Source organism: Perca flavescens, chromosome 15 (genome assembly GCF_004354835.1).
Source record: "Perca flavescens isolate YP-PL-M2 chromosome 15, PFLA_1.0, whole genome shotgun sequence".
Classification (NCBI taxonomy): domain Eukaryota; kingdom Metazoa; phylum Chordata; class Actinopteri; order Perciformes; family Percidae; genus Perca; species Perca flavescens.
Window position 1 is genome coordinate 24,689,472 of NC_041345.1, and position 16,678 is coordinate 24,706,149.

Sequence of the window (16,678 nt, forward strand, 5' to 3'; positions counted from 1 at the left end):
TATCACTCGAAACTTTAACTAGTGCAGTTTCCGTAGAATGTTTTTTCCAGAAACCTGACTGATATTTATCAAAAATATTGTTTATCTCTAAGAAAGTAGTAAGCTGCTCTGCTACCACTTTCTCTAGAATCTTAGCCATAAAAGGGAGTTTTGATATAGGCCTATAATTCATAGGTTGCAATGGGTCTAAACTGGGTTTTTTAAGAACAGGTTCAACAATATTTTAAAAAAGTTTAAAAAAGTTTAAAAAAGTCTGGAACCACACCAGTTAAAAGAGAAGTATTGATCATTTCTACAACACAGGGGCCAATACTATCAAAAACCTGCTTAAACAACATAGTTGGGAGAACATCACTGTGACAACAAGAAGGTTTCAACTTATCTAGCAGAGTGGCGACCTCATGTAATGTCACCAGATCAAAGGAGAAACATGGATGAGAAAGCGCCAAAGTACAAGCTTTGATACAAGCAGGAGAAAGTAAAATACTAGATCTGATATCTTTAATCTTCTCAACAAAGAAGTTAAGGAATACATTACTGTTTGACAAAGAAAGCACCGCAATTGGAGAGACAGATGGCGAAACAATTGAGTTAATGGTGTCAAACAAGAATTTGGGGTTTTTCTTATTTGAGGATATTAGCTGAGAGAAGTATTCAGTTCTAGCACTTTTCAGAAGTTCATTTATGGAAGTAGTTAATTCTCTAAGATAAAGCCTGTGAACTTCAAGTTTAGTTGTTTTCCATAAGCACTCTATTTTCCTACAGCTCTGAATAGATGTGTTTATCCAAGGGCAGGGCTTTTTAAGAGAGACCGTGTTTGATTTCATAGGAGCCACTTCATCTAAAATTGCTAAACATTGGCTATTAAAAGACTCAGCATACACATTTGCATCACTGCAACCCCTTAGCCGGCATCGATCAAACAACATAGAAAACTTCCCAGCAACATCCTGGTTAATAACTCTCCTTTGAGCCTTCATTCTCAGAGGCGGGGGGTCCCGAGGTAACTTCAGGTTAAAGAAAACACAACTATGATCACTCACATGTACATCCTCCACACACACATTTACTATCTCTAGACCTAAAGAGAAAACAAGGTCCAGGGTGTGCCCCTTTAAGTGTATAGGTCCTGAGACAGAAATTTAAAGAGTCAGTAATGGATATGAGATCTGTAGCTGCAATGCATGACATTGTCAATATGAAGATTAAAATCTCCAATAATTAAAACTTTCTCCAGCTTAATTATAGAGGTTAAAAAATCAGTAAAATCAGTAAGAAAGATGCCTGCAGGACCAGGAGGGCGGTAAATTAGCACACAATAAAATATGTTACCAGAACCGACCTTAATCATCTGTGATTCAAAAGAAGTGAAAGTTTCAGAGTGGATTACTCTGCATAAGAATCTGTCACGATACACAACCACAAGGCCGCCGCCTCGGCGTGCCGTTGGAGGTGTCCCAATCACAGAGCAACCTGCAGAGCAGAGCTCATTTAAATGTACAACTTCCTTATCCCTCTGCCACGTTTCTGTAAGAAACATAAAATCCATCTTTTCCTTAGTGAAAAGATCGTTGATGGCATGCGCCTTATTAGTGATGGAACAAGCATTAAGCAGCGCTAAACGGAGCAATGATGGCAGGCCGGTCTCCTTAATGGCAAGTTGTAGTGGCTGCAAATGCGGTCAATCGCTGGTCAGACAGGACGGCCACAAACTGCAGTTTCCACCACCGTCCCACGATGACCAAAGGGGATCTTGTCGAATGGGCAGGGCGAACTGCAGGCGCGCCTGACTATAAGTCTCCCAGCTGTTACAGAGTCCTTCCATATACACTCCAATGTTCATCAGGGTGACACGATCGTATGTCTGCGCAGCGGTGACACAATAATTTAAAGGCAGGGTTAATGTGACCATAAAAGAGACAAAAACAAACAAATAAAAACGACACAAATGTGACGTAGCAGCGGCCATGCCGGACAAAGGCGCCATCTTGCCAACGTCCTGTAGTGTGTAACAGACAGAAAGACAGACAGACATTCCTGCAATTTATAGATAGATATATATAACTGGCTCCTCTCGTTAAAAATCTTGTTTGTCTTATTGTACTATGAGGAGCTAAACCATGCGGTATCTTTTGAAGTGCCTACACAAAAATGAATCGGTGTGCTTGTTAATAATAACACCTACCAAAGTCAAATTCCTTGTGTATGTAAATATACTTGGCCAATAAATCTGATTCTGATAATCAATAAAGTGAAGCCCTGCAGGCGACCTCTGTGGTGGGGTTTTTCCCTCCCCCAATACCAGCAAGGACAAACTGTCTAACTGTCAACATTATTCTGTGCTTTTAACCTTATGAGTTCAATTCTGCCAAGAACAACAAGCAAGAAACTTCGCCCCAAGAACACAGCTCACTTTTTCTCATTCTGAGTGAAAAACACATGTGACTGGATGAGGTCCACCACCTCCTCTCTGGAGAGTTCAATGTCCACTAATGTCCACAAACAAACAGTGGCACTGTTTTCCAAATTACCAGGTATTTCAGTTTGCATCTTTTCCACAGTCTAAACAGAAAGCCAGCAGTCTATTTAAGTTCCTGGATGGTTTTGTAAACAAACATACTAAGAATTTTGAATTTGGAAAAGTGGAAAAGGAATGATGACAAAGTCAAGACAAACGAACACAAACAAAACAAAATGCCTGCTAATATGCTGATGATGAGGCAGCATGAACTTTTTGCATAGTGTAGAATATATGTACATTTCCAGTAAATCGTGCCTCCACTGGACTCTGGACCAAAAGGTGATGCAATAAGTTCCCTTGCCATTAAACTGACCTAATCCAAAGTGTTAATTATTAATATTACATTACATGTCATTTAACTGATGCTTTTATCCAGAGCGACTTATAATTAAGTGCTTTCAACTCTGAAAGTTCAAACTCCAGACAACAAATAGTAAGTGCAAGTACATTAGCTTTAAATAGGTAATGCTACAAAGAGCCACATGAAAGTGCAGGTTCAAAGATTTCTTTTTTTTATGTTTATCCGAGGTGTAGTCTGAAGAGATGTGTTTTTAGCCTTCAGTGGAAGACGTATAGGCTTTCGGCCATCCTGATGTCAATAGGAAGCTTGTTCCACCATTTGGGAGCCAGGACAGCAAACAGTCCTTTCTTTAATAGCAAGAACACTGTCACTCTGTTCTGGGGAACATCTGGAACAAATCTTGGATAAAGTGAAAAAAGGATATAAAAAAGATGAAGAGCTGGATTGATGCAAATAAACTAAGACAAAATGTATATTTTTTGGGAATCGTGCAACAAATTTGCACAAAAAAACTTATGATAAATGACATTAAAATAGAAAAAGTGAAAAGTCAAATTTTTGGGAATAAAAATCTATGAAAGTTTATGTTGTAAGCCACGTATAAATTATATTAAGGCCAAAATATCCAAATCAATTGCAATACTGTATAAAACCAAATACCTATCAAATCAGCATTCATTATACACCTTGTACTGTTCCTTCATACCGCCATACAAATTGTAAATAAAACCACTTATAGAGCAACAACACTCTTCATCAAACAAAGCATTTACAAGTTTAAGATCTTGTTGACTTTGAAAATCCTGTGCAAAGTAAACTATCAACAGCTATCTGACAGTATCCAAGGGTTGTTTCGAACAAAAGCTAAATATCACTGCATCACAACCAAAGAAGTTAATTTATGGAACAGCTGCAGCAAAGACATAAAATCATGTACAACAATGAGCAACTTCTAGAGACTTTTTCAAATCCATATATTGAAGAGGTACGAGAAGGACTCAAGGTGATTGTATTGTGTACTGACTGTATTGTTCTTGGGGTTATATACAGTATATATATATATTATATATCTCATGTCTAGTTTAGATTAGATTCGATAGGTTTGATTTAACTGACAGATGAAACATCGACACGGGTAAGTGATAGCTTGGGGAAAACAAACAAATGTGTATATGTATATGTGTATGCATGTGTTTATGTGCCTGCAATTAGTTATACTAGTTTGGAATGGGCCGATTGCTTGGCCTGTGGTATTGCTGCTTGGAGAATTCATAAAAACCAAATTGTACCCCAAAATTACTTACAGAAGGACCCCAAACCACTTCATATAGACCCTTTGCATGTGACGTCACACTCTACTCCCGCGAATTATGAACGCCATGACGGACGGCGGAAGAGCTATTCTGTAGACGGACGGCAAGTCAAACGAGTGTGTTCGCTGTTCTTGTTCTCACATACACAATCTGCAGAGTAATCCTCACCAACACAAGCATGTATATGTATTGCCTTTCTGTTATTAAATGACTGATAAATAATAATAATCATAATAAAACTTCCTCACCCAGCTAGCTGCCGTGCTAACCAGCTGTTCCTGCTAACAGGTCCCACATAACTATCGTCGGTTATTCAGTGACCTACATATCCCAAAAAGTAAGCCGTTCCCTTGATCATTTAACTTAACACACATACAAAAAATATTGCTTAAATTAAAGATGACATGGCACGGAAACTAGCTTCAAAAGGGCCAAACAACTGAATTAAATGCGGGTCTGCGGAGATCCTACCCCGGTTAGCCGACCAGCTAGCTGCAGCCAGAGCCATATCACTCTGCTAGCTTTGGACTGCTCGCTAGCTGCTGCCCATCGTGTCGAAATATCCACCGGTCAGCAGCGAATATAATCACAGATAAGACGATGGTTAGATGTTACATTATGTGTGGTTAATACTGATCATAGACACTCCGTGATTTACTGCATGGATTAACGTGTGATGAATTATTTCCCAGAGCTGGGATGTGTTCAGGCATCCATTAGAAAGATGCATTGGCTCAGCCAGTGAACAACGGTATGTGCCTGTAGCTAGCTTGCCCTGCTAGCTGATAGCCGTTAGCTGCCGTCCTGTGAGTGTATTCAGACATGCTTCTGTGATAATCATCCCAATTACAATCCACGGTGGTGTGGCTATGTCCTCCAGAGGACAGGTCATGTCAGGTCTGGAAGTGTATTCCCACCCCCCCAAAAAAAACAGTAGTGCGGTAGTAGCTGCTTGTTGTTGCAGGAAAAGGTAAACAGTAGTGTGCCAATCGGAGCGTAGTGTGTGAAGAGTGAAGGGCAGATTTGTTTACAAGGGAAGAAGCTTGGAGTAACGTAACTATGGAGAACATGGCAGATGCTTGCTGCTCTAAGCGTAAGCTAAAGCTAGCCTTCAGTAACTGGAGGACATAGCCACACCACCGCCGCTCCATGGATTGTTATTGGGATAATTATCACAGAAGCCTGGCTGACTACACTCACCGTAGTGTTGACAAACTGACCGAAGAGCCGGTTAATTAACCCGACTCGTGTCACTGAGCCGGGAGAATCGAGTGCCCGCTCGACTCTAATGTAACCGTGTAACCTGCCGGCCCGCTCGACTCTAATGTAACCGTGTAACCAGCCAGCCCGCTCGACTCTAATGTAACCGTGCAACCGGCCGGCCGCTCGACTCTAATGTAACCGTGCCCGCTTGACTCTAATGTAACCGTGCAACCGGCCGACCGCTCGACTCTAATGTAACCGTGCAACCCGCCGGCCCGCTTGACTCTAATGTAACCGTGCAACCCGCCGGCCCGCTCGACTCTAATGTAACCGTGCAACCGGCCGGCCCGCTCGACTCTAATGTAACCGTGTAACCTGCCGGCCGCTCGACTCTAATGTAATCAAGCGGTGTCTTGGTTCTCGTCAAGTTTGAGTTATTAACCGAGCCTTGTTTCTGGTGCATCTTAGAGGATTGTGTTCACGGCAATTCACACATTATCTATGGGGAAGTACAGTACATCACATACAAATACACGTCATGTTATCTTGGTAGTTATGTTAAGTTAAATGTTAGAGAAGTGAATGTAGCTACGTGGTAGCTAGGCTAGGCTGTCACAAGGAGACCGCGCACCAGGCTACTGAACGAGACCGTAAGGACCGTAACCGAGGCTACTGCATGAGTCTATATTCAAACGGGTGTCTAGGTTCTCGGCAAGTTTGAGTTATCAACCGATAGCAGAAGCCTTTATTTCTCGTGCATCTTAGATGATTGTGTACATACAAATTAATAGATTACATTATCGATGGATATCACATACAAATGCACGTCATGTTATCTTAGTAGTTATGTTAAGTTAAATGTTTGTTACGTGATAGGTAGGCTGTCACCAGGAAACCGTGCACCAGGTTACTGAAAGAGACCGTAACCGTGCCTAATGCATGAGTCATGTAATCAAACGGGTGTCTAGGTTCTCGGCAAGTTTGAGTTATCAACCGATAGCAGAAGCCTTTATGTCTCGTGCATTTTACAATTGTGTTCATGGAAATTCATATGCTACATTACCAAGGGGAAAGTATTAGGCCTATATCACATACAAATACACGTAATGTTATCTTGATAGATATGTAAAGTTAAACACGATTCCCCCCCCACCGCCGAGGGCACGTGAACCGGTGACCGAATCTATTAACTCGGTAGGCCAACCAAAGACCGTCCGGTTGAACCGGTTGTCCCATCACTAACTCACCGGACGGCAGCTAACGGCTAGCGGGGCAAGCTAGCTACCGGCAGGATCGAGACAGGGACCAGGGTAGGTGAATTTAAACAATGTCTGAAGAAGCCATGAAGAAGAAGATAGTGATAGTAGTAGTAGTAGTAGTAGTACTAGTATTACAGTTTATTTAGTGTTATTTATTTGAAACTAATGAAACTTTCCGCTCGTCTACTACACTTTTTAGCTTGTGCTTCCGGTGATTCTGCCGTCCGTCATGGCGTCGTCACGTGGTCGTGGTCACGTGTTTGCAAAGGGTCTATACAACTCACCTGTATACCCTAACTTACTGATTTACTTGACAGAGAACGTTGCAGATTCAGAATGTAATCACAAAATATCACAATGAAAATGTGGAGTAATCAGACATTAGCGTCATGGACTCATGGCAGTGCACTACCCACCTGGCCCATTATGAGAGCTAATTAGCACATATCTGCATTCATCAACCACCAGAGCCAGCGTGCGTGCATGCGTGCGTAGTACCTGATGATGAAGGGATGGAAGATGTCCAGATGGAAGAGTGATGGCCGAGCCGTCACCACCAGGCGGTCCTCTCTGACGTCCAGAACCAGAGAGCGGGACGACGGTTGCAGAGGAGACAAGTTGACCCAGCTGAGACTCTGCTACACTCACTGTCTCTGCACCTATCAATCATGTACTGCAGAAGATGTGGTGACGTAGAACTTGACATGACAACATCATAGCTGAAGGAGCTCGACTGACTGTGTTTTTTTACATAGATAAATATAGCATGGATTGGCAATGAGAAGACGTCATCCTAAATTATTGTAATTTGACATTTAAAGCTTTAGGGAGTACCCAGATGGCAAAAACCATGCAGCCCCGAGTCTTCATACAGGTTTAGTGGCTTGACGGTGAATGGTGATGTAGGGGATTTGATTTGTGAGGGTATTTTGACGGTAATGTTATTAGTGTTATAAGTTAGCAGTAGACTTAATTAACCCGACCCAGGGTGAGTCTGATGAAAACCGATGTGTCTGCCCGGTTTAACTCTGAGATTTTCTCGCATTGCACAGCGCTATTAAGGAATAATCTCAGAGATTACTTTATAAGAAGTGGTGAATGTAGGCTACAGCAACTTAATACTATATAGTGTCTGGATTTTGTTTGATATTTAGTGTTGGCAAATGGCTTTTTATTGAGTTTCCTCTTAGCGAAAAAAAAGACACGGAAAAGCATAGTGCCTTTTTTATCGCCAACCTTATTCCACACAACAGTCGCAATGTTTCTTTCAGCTATCTGCTCGTGCTCCAGAGGTGGGAAACTCGGGCTAGATTTTGCTAACCGAGTTTCCCAGTTGGTGACGCGTTGTTGACAACTGACGTTTGATGGAGGCGACTTTGGTTCACTGAACATATTTCAATGACAATAAACTGTTTATTGTGGACAAACGCCTCTGCCAAGAAACATAACATGTTTCAAAGTATTAAGAAATAGGCCCATGTATAAAAAAAAAAACCTTATCCGTGTCCTTTCCCATTCATTATCCTGCAGATAACACAAACACCTGTCCATGTGCAGGGCCCTGCACAAAACCAGTATAAGGGATTAAGCCGGGATATTCAAGTTATCCTGAATGAATTTAGCTTTGATTTGGTTGCACAAAAGCAGGTTGAATTAAACCCAGCCAAGTAACCATGGAAATGTATTCTTTGCACCTAGCCTGCTCCAGAGCAGGCTAACAGCCAGACTAAGATTAATCCTGGAGTCTTATGTGTTAACTCAGCTGCCACTCTGATCCGAAAGAAACGTGTTTAAAAGTTATTCCGTTGTCTTCTGAATGTGTTCTGCTTTATTTTTAATGACATGCATTACTTTTCGCTATTGCTGTCACAAGTATGATTTAAATCCTAGTATTGTAGTTGTTTAAATGATAAGAAATGGTTGCACTGGCACCGGAGATAAAGTGGGACAATGCAGAGGAAATGGGCTTTTCCTCCGCTGCTGAAATTGGAGAGGCGGGGGGAGGCAGGGGGATCCCCCCACACCGTGCAGCGGACTCTAAATGAGACTTTATAGCTTCAATAACGACGACAATGGCACCTGACTAAGCGTCCGTATTTTACGAGATGGGAGTGGAAATGTGTTGGAATGCCACAAAGCTTCTTAATCTTTTTATTTTGGTGCTGTCACGTGTCATCTTCGAGTTTGGGAGTGAGAAAAAAAAAAACATTGATGTCACTTAGGCTACTTCTTTTTCTAGTTTTTGTCCAGTCATGTTTGTTCTGTATGAACATTACATTGTAGAAAGATATTTAGAATTAGAATTATAGAGATTGGTGCATATGGTTGTAAAACATATTCTCGCATAATGAATAAGGGTTTGAAATTAAGCCTAGTCCTTAGGGTAAATTTCCCGAGGAACATTAATTCCCTCTGCTCACTTTTCTTTTTCTTTTTTTTTAAACCTCTTTTTATTGAGAAATATAGATTATGAACAGACACATCGCATATGAGTTTTTCTTTTTCTTACACACAAAACAATCCCCTCCCAGCCCACCCCATCCCACCCCGACTGGACCAAGTAAGAAATGATTAACAATGCAGACAATTATAAAGAAAATACATACTTAGACTTGAAACATAAATAAACAAATATAATTTCCGTGAAGGACGGCACGCCTTCAAAACTCTATCATGACACACCATAGGGGAATACTATAGCCAGGTGTTATATATAGTGTAGCTTGAATATGGAGGGGGGCAGTCATTCCTTCGGAGTCGGCCAGGATGGTGACTCACTACACCAGTAGGGCTTGGAGGTAGCTAAAGTATGACAATAGAGATTCTCAAACTGAGAGGAATTTGTTAGAGCCTCTTATTGTAAATGTAATCTTCTCTAGATGTAAAAACAGCATTACATCCTTAACCCATTGTGCTGCAGTGGGCGGGGCGCTTGATTTCCAAAGTAGGAAAATACGCCTACGTGCCAGTAAAGAGACAAATGCTATGATGTTGAGTTGATTTCACGTCAAGTTTGTTCCTTCATATGGTACACCAAATATGACAATTGTAGTGCATGGTTCTAAAGCCGTCCCAAGCACTTCAGACAATGAAATGAAATGAAAAATCTTGACAGGGAGGCTAGATGTGACCAGAGCATGTAGAGAGGTTGACACGCATGACCTGCTCTCCAACTCGCACCAGTCTGTATCTGGAAATTGCACCCAATATGTTATTTTGTGGATGTTTGCTGCCCAGTAATAGCTCCTAAAATTAGGGAGGGCCAACCCACCTACTGCTCTTAGTCACTGGAGTAGGTCTTTACCTATTCTAGGAATCTTACCATTCCTATGAATCTTGAAATGAATGTGTCTATCTGATGGAAAAATCATTTTGATAAGAAAATAGGGAGACATTGAAACAAAAATAGAAACCTTGGTAATATATTCATTTTGACACAGTTCACTCTGCTGGCTAAGGTCACATGTAAGTTATCCCACCTTTGTAGATCAGATTTAAGTTTGGCAATGAGTGGGGCAAAGTTCCCATCGAAAATATCTTTGAAGACAGGAGTTATATTAGTGCCAATATATTTAAAACCTGACCTTGATATATGAAATGGTAGAGCACGATATGGGATTTTCCTTGCTGATTCATTTACAGGCAAACATTCGCTTTTTGATAAATTAATTTTGTAGCCAGATATCTGTCCAAAAGTGTGCAGCAGTCCATGTCAGGGCCCCACCTCCCCGAGCTGTCTCCCCTTCCCTTTTGTATGTCTCCCTTGCTTCTGCCCCTTTTGTGTCTGTGTTGTTTGTATCCGTTCGTCTCTTTTTGTTCCTCAGTTTCCTGAATCCCCACTACCATTGAAGGCACCCCGGGACCAAGGCTGCTGCAATCACCACAAATCTACTACACTTGCTCCAGTCCACGCACCTGGGGCTGATTGCCACTCTCCCTATATTAGGGAGAGGTCTGCCTTCAGTCCCCGCCAGATAATTGTTTCAGCCACGTAATTATCTCTTGCGTTCCTGTGCATTATTTAGCAATCTACAGTTCTAGTCATTATCCTGAGTTTCCCGTAGTTTTTGCCTTTTCTTTTTCCTCATCGTGTTTTGTGTTCTGCCTCCTAGACGCCGTTCTCCCTCCACCGCCGGTCACTGCTTTTGTTCCCTCCTCAACTGGATCTTCTGTTTGGACTCCTCGTGCCGATCTCTACCTTGCCCTCCGTGTCTCTGGACCCCCAGCCTGTTCCCGACTATTTTCGCCTGCCGTTTGTACTTCTGCTGAGCCACAACCTACCCATTCTCACTCCCATAACCTCCACGACGGAACACCATCTACATTATTCATTTTCTAATAAACAGTAGTATTATTGAACTCGCCCTGTGTTCTGCTTTTGTGTCCTGCCCCGTCCAGAGAGTGACAGTCCAAGTATTTCAGGGATACCTAACAGTGGGTCTGATATGTAAAGCAACATATCATCCACATAAAGGGATAGTTTATTTTCCACTCCCCATCTGGGAATACCCTGTATGGAGGGTGTAGATAATGAGGGATAATGGTTCTATTGCTTATGTAAATAAAAGTGGGCTAAGTGGGCAACCTTGTCTGGTGCCTCTAGATAAGGGAAAACTTTGTGAGTGGAGCTGGTTTGTGACCACCGATGCTTGTGGGGAGAAGTAAAGAAGTTGGATCCACTGGCTAAATGTTTTACCAAAACCAAATTGTTTCAACGCAAAGAAAAGATAATCCCATTCTACATGGTCAAATGCTTTTTCTGCATCTAATGACACCACAACTTCTGGTATGACATTAGGCGAAGGTCTGTAAAGTACATTTAAAAGACGTCGCACATTAGAAAATAAATAACCCTCTAATAAAGCCCGTCTGGTCGGTTGAAATCAGGCATGGCAAGGGTGCCTCCAATCGCATCACTAACAGTTTACAAAGTATTTTAACATCAGAATTTAACAGCGATACAGGTCGGTATGAACCACATTTAAACGCGTCCCTACCAGGTTTCAGCAAAAGTGTAATAGATGCCTCAGTAAGGGATCCTGGTAATTTACCTTGGGACAATGAATGGTTAAACATATCTAACAACAGGGGAGCTAGTTGACCAGAACATTTCTTATAAAAATCAATGGGGAAGCCAACAGGCCCTAGGGCCTTCCCATTTTGCATTGCAGAGATGGCAAAGGCAACCTCTTCAAGGCCCAGTGGTTGATATAATTGCTCTTTTTCGCCATCAGAGATAACCTGACTCCGCCAGATGGATTGCTTCGCATTTGCTCGGCATATCCATCTGGGAACTTTCCGTTGGAGAACTTTTGGGAAGGGGCGGAAATACTGGTTAGCTGATTGGATGAACCATCTGTCTATCACCTATGTTGGTGATAGGCCAAATCAACCAATCAGATCCACGAAGCATATGAAAATACAACCACAAGCCCGCCCCTGCTGCTCCAAGCAAAGCATAGCTCGTTAGCTCAGCATGCAAGCAACATGTCGGTAAAGGATATTTGCCGTTTGTGTAACGAGAATTTAGGAATAAAAGGCACCATTTCAGGTTCCCGGTCCATATTCCAAAATAAGGATCCAAGAGAAAAAAAGCATTAGCGAGCGGCTAACAGAATTAGGGCTACCGCTGTCTGAAAATACTGGTTAGCTGATTGGATAAACCATCTGTCTATCACCACCTAACCCACCTCAAAACCAGCGGTGATTTGCCCGGTCGTTTAGCTAACGGCTCCAAATTTTCTCTGCCTCAAGATGCCAGACTGATCTGCGAGTGGAAAACTGGAGCTCGCGAGATCAGGATGGTCTCACAAGGCTACATCAGAGAGGGTAGGAACTCATATTCAGGAAGAGTAATGCGTCTTTAAGTGATTCTGAATAATACAAATCAAAATGGTAATCTTTAAAAATATCATTTATTTTGACAGGATCTGTAGTCAGCTTTCCTGTCGTATCTTCGATTTGAGAAATATGTTGTGATGTCGATTTAGATTTTAGTTGATGAGCCAAAAGCCGGCCCGCCTTTTCACCATGTTCATAAAACATCCCACGCGATCGCATAATAAGTTGCTCCGTTTCTGAAGTAGAAAGTAAATTATAGAGTTTGAAGATCAATTCTCTCTTTATAGGACTTGGAGACGAGGAACACCTCATATCTAGATCAAATATTAAATCTATTAACTGTTGACTTTTTTTTTCTCTTTCTTTATTCTGATAGGCTGAATATGCTACTATTTCCCCTCTAATAACCACTTTAAATGTTTCCCAAAGTAATGACGGAGAAACTGAGTGTCTTATTAGTTTCCAAAAACCTGCTGATGGCTACAGAGATTAAATTGCAGAACTTCCCATCTGACAGTAATGTAATATTAAAGCGCCACTGAGGACGACCAGTGTAGTTGTGATCGAAAGAGAGATCCATAAGTATGGGGGCGTGGTCTGATTCTACGATGGCGCCGTATTCAACCTTCACCAAGCAACCCATCAGTTTTTTATCAATAAAAAAAAGTCATTAATTCTTGAGTATGAGTGATGGATGTTAGAATAAAAAGAAAAGGTCTTGCACTGAGGATTCAAAAAGCGGTAGGGATCCACACATACTGAATGATCGAAAAAAATTTAAAAAGTACTTGCCATTTTTGAGAGGGTATGTACTTTATGGTTGGATCTGTCTAAGTTGGGGTCCATGACACAGTTAAAGTCATCCCCTAAAATCAAAAAATGATAATTTAGATCTGGTAATTTACAGACAAGTTGTTGTATATTATAAGTATATTAGAGAGTTTTATCGCAGTTCAAATCCAAAGTATCAGGAGCCTCTCGTTGGCACGTCTTGTCACTACATGATCCAAACCGGAAGCCCCTCTGCTCACTTTTGAGGCATAGTAAATAATAATACATTTTATTTATATAGTGCTTTACAGGCTACTCAAAGACACTTTACAGTAAAACCAGCACATTTAGCACATAAAAACAGATACAGCGATAAAACCAACACTTAAAACAAGCATATTAAAAGCAAATAAAACAGTTTACAACTTTGTAAAAATGTGGAGTGACTCTTTAAATTCTTACGCATTCAGTCGGTCTGCTATTGTCTGTCGGGCTTTTTCTCTCTGTCTGATAACAGCCGTATTTCCCTTTTTGCATATTATATGCTTCACCTCCTCGTAACTTTGCATTAGAAGCTGCTGCTCAGCCGGTGAAACGGATTTTCTCCATTTCTGCATCAGTAAATCTGTGATCGGTACCGTGGTCTATTTAAGAAAGCTGTGAACGTGCACTTATCCCAGCTATCTACATCTGGCTTGACATAGCTTCACCTTCTCATCCTGGCTCGGCAAACGTGCAACCGATTAAGCGATGAGCGGATCACACTAAGTCAAGCTGTGCTTTCAGTTATCCTGGATTTCTTCATTCTACTTTTGTGCAACAGGCCCCTGTTTATATGCTCGTATAAGAAAACAGCAGCAAATCTTTTGTTATTGTGGCCTCTATGTTTTCACACACCAGGGGCCTGTTTCACAAAAGCAGAATAAATAAATCCAGGATAACTGATAAAGCGAGGCTTGACCTAGTCTAATATGTGCATTCTGGCTTGGTGCGTTTCACGAAGGCCAAGCCAGGTTGAGGAGGAGCGACTAGGTCGAGCCAGGCTGAACTAATTAAGATAGATTCGCGCAAAATGGAGAATACGCATTGTACATACTTTATACAGAGTGAGCAGCAGCTTCTTGTGGAAGTAGGATGATGTGAAAAGCATTATTTGTATAAAAAGAAAAGAAACACGGCCGCTGTAATGAAAACAGCGAGAGAAAGCGTAGCAGACAATCACGGACCAACTGCATGCGTAATTGTAGCCTAAATAACTGACCACGGCAGTGAATCGAAGCCGTCATAATCATACCATTCAAGGATTAGGCTAACAGTTGTACTCTTTGCCTTAAAAGTAAGCAGAAGATAAGATTACTCAGGAAATTTACCATGAAGATCAATTTTCTACAATGCTAGAATATGATGCGTAAATTTGTCTTTCACTCTATTCCTCTCCCTCTTTCTCATGGGCTAAAATATAAATGTCCTAAGTCATATTAACTTCCACTGCTCGCTTTTAATGCAAAGTGCACAACTCTTCGTTTTTGCAAATGACAGTGACTCATTGAATGGTTTCAATTAAGAGCAGTAGTTCTTAAATGTACATTTTTAGACTATCATTCAGTCTGTCCGCTATTATCTGCCACACTTTCGCGTGTGACTTTTTACTATCTCGCGTTTTTTATTTTTTATAGAGGACGAGTTTCCTTCTCTACATATTATATGCCTTGCTCCCTCATATATATGAAAATAAAGACACTGAAGAAATTGGACTCTAAAATCTAGAAACTATAAAGATAATAAAGGGATAAATTCCATGCACACTGTAAACATGAATGGAACAGAGTATAGTTATATCCCCCCAGCAAAATATAAGGTCAAAAACCATTGGGGTGTCCTCTCCCTGTTGTTACATGAATGTACAGTAGCATACATCACTTTATAGTTACTGGTCCAGTGAACTAAGACTATCATTTGGGAGGATACAAATAGGATATGTTCTTAAAATTGTACAATCCTCCCAAATTATAGTCCCAGTTTACTGGACAACACAAATTGTGTGCTAAGAATGCCAAATACAATGCACATGGAAGCGGAACAAACATGATCCTTATTGTCAAAGAATTTAAAAAAAATGAATCAACTAAAACAATTCAAGGTGCATTGTTCAACTATAGAAACACACATGTACAGCATTGTATGTATTGCCCTTAGTAACACTTCATTTAAATCACATTTGAATTTTTTTTTATTTCATACAACAATATAACAGTAGCAATGAAAAAATAATGGTCACAACTTTAAATAATTAAATGAACAGCAATGCGCACCTGTTGTATTTTAATCCAGGCTGATAACAATAGGGTAAAACCACTGCTGGGTGATCAGAAAAGGCTCCAGGATTAAATAAATCCTGGCTGTTAGCCTAGTCGGGAGCAGGCTAGCTGCACAGAATAAATCTCCATGGTGATTTATGTGCTTCCGCTTTCGTGAAACCGAGTCAAGGCTAAATTCATCCAGGATAACTGGGAAATCCCAGCTTAATCCCTTATCTTGGTTTTGTGAAACAGGCCCCTGATGCTCTAGGCTACGGCCATCCGTCATCAGTCATGCAACAAGTTGTTCTATTTCGTATAGACTTCGCCCTCTAAGGCTACGCTCTTGGGTTTATCCCTTCGCGCATGCACAGTCGTGAAGATTTTCTTTCCCGCCCTTGCGTACAGTACGGGCTTCAACTACGTCCGCAGATATATCCGCAGGTATATGTACAGAGCGGACCCCTTGTTCATCTCCCACTTTTTCTAGCAGTATGAAGACAAACTCGACTTCCAGCGGTGTTCGCCTCTGCTCCAACTGCCGGACCGGCTACATTCCGCCGCCGGGCCTCCATCCCCGCTGCGAGACCTGCCTCGGTGCCGCTCACGCGGGCCCGGCTCTCGCCCCCAACACCTCCTGCCAGTTCTGTGCCCGCCTGCCATCTAAAGAGCTTAACCGACGGGCAGAAGCTTTTCTGGTTTGTCAGGCTAGCGGGGAAGGGGATGGCAGCTGGGCAGACAGACGGCAATCCGTCAACACCCTGGATCCTCTGGAGAAAGGCTTTATAGACTAGCACGAGCTCGATGGCTCGATTCCCTCGGATAACACCTCCGTCACCGGCAGTCCCTCCTCCCCCCTTGGAGGACCTGGACCTCGAAACGGGGATGGATGCCCTCTCATTGCGGCTCTCCCCATCTCTGAAACGGCCGGGGGCACCGTTTCTTGGATCTGCCTGAGATCATCAAAAGGCGGCAGACCAGAGAGGCATAGCGCTCCCGGCTGAGCTGAGCTTCCAGCCCCCGCTCTTGGCCTCTTGAGCGGGGATGTTTACGCTCAGGAGCCGCCCTTCTCACGGGCTCCACTCTGGCCGTGCTTCACGGAGCATTCGGCCGTTCGTGGAGGAGGCTCTCTCTCTCTCCCAGCCCGGGAAACTGAAGGCTCCCATCTCTCG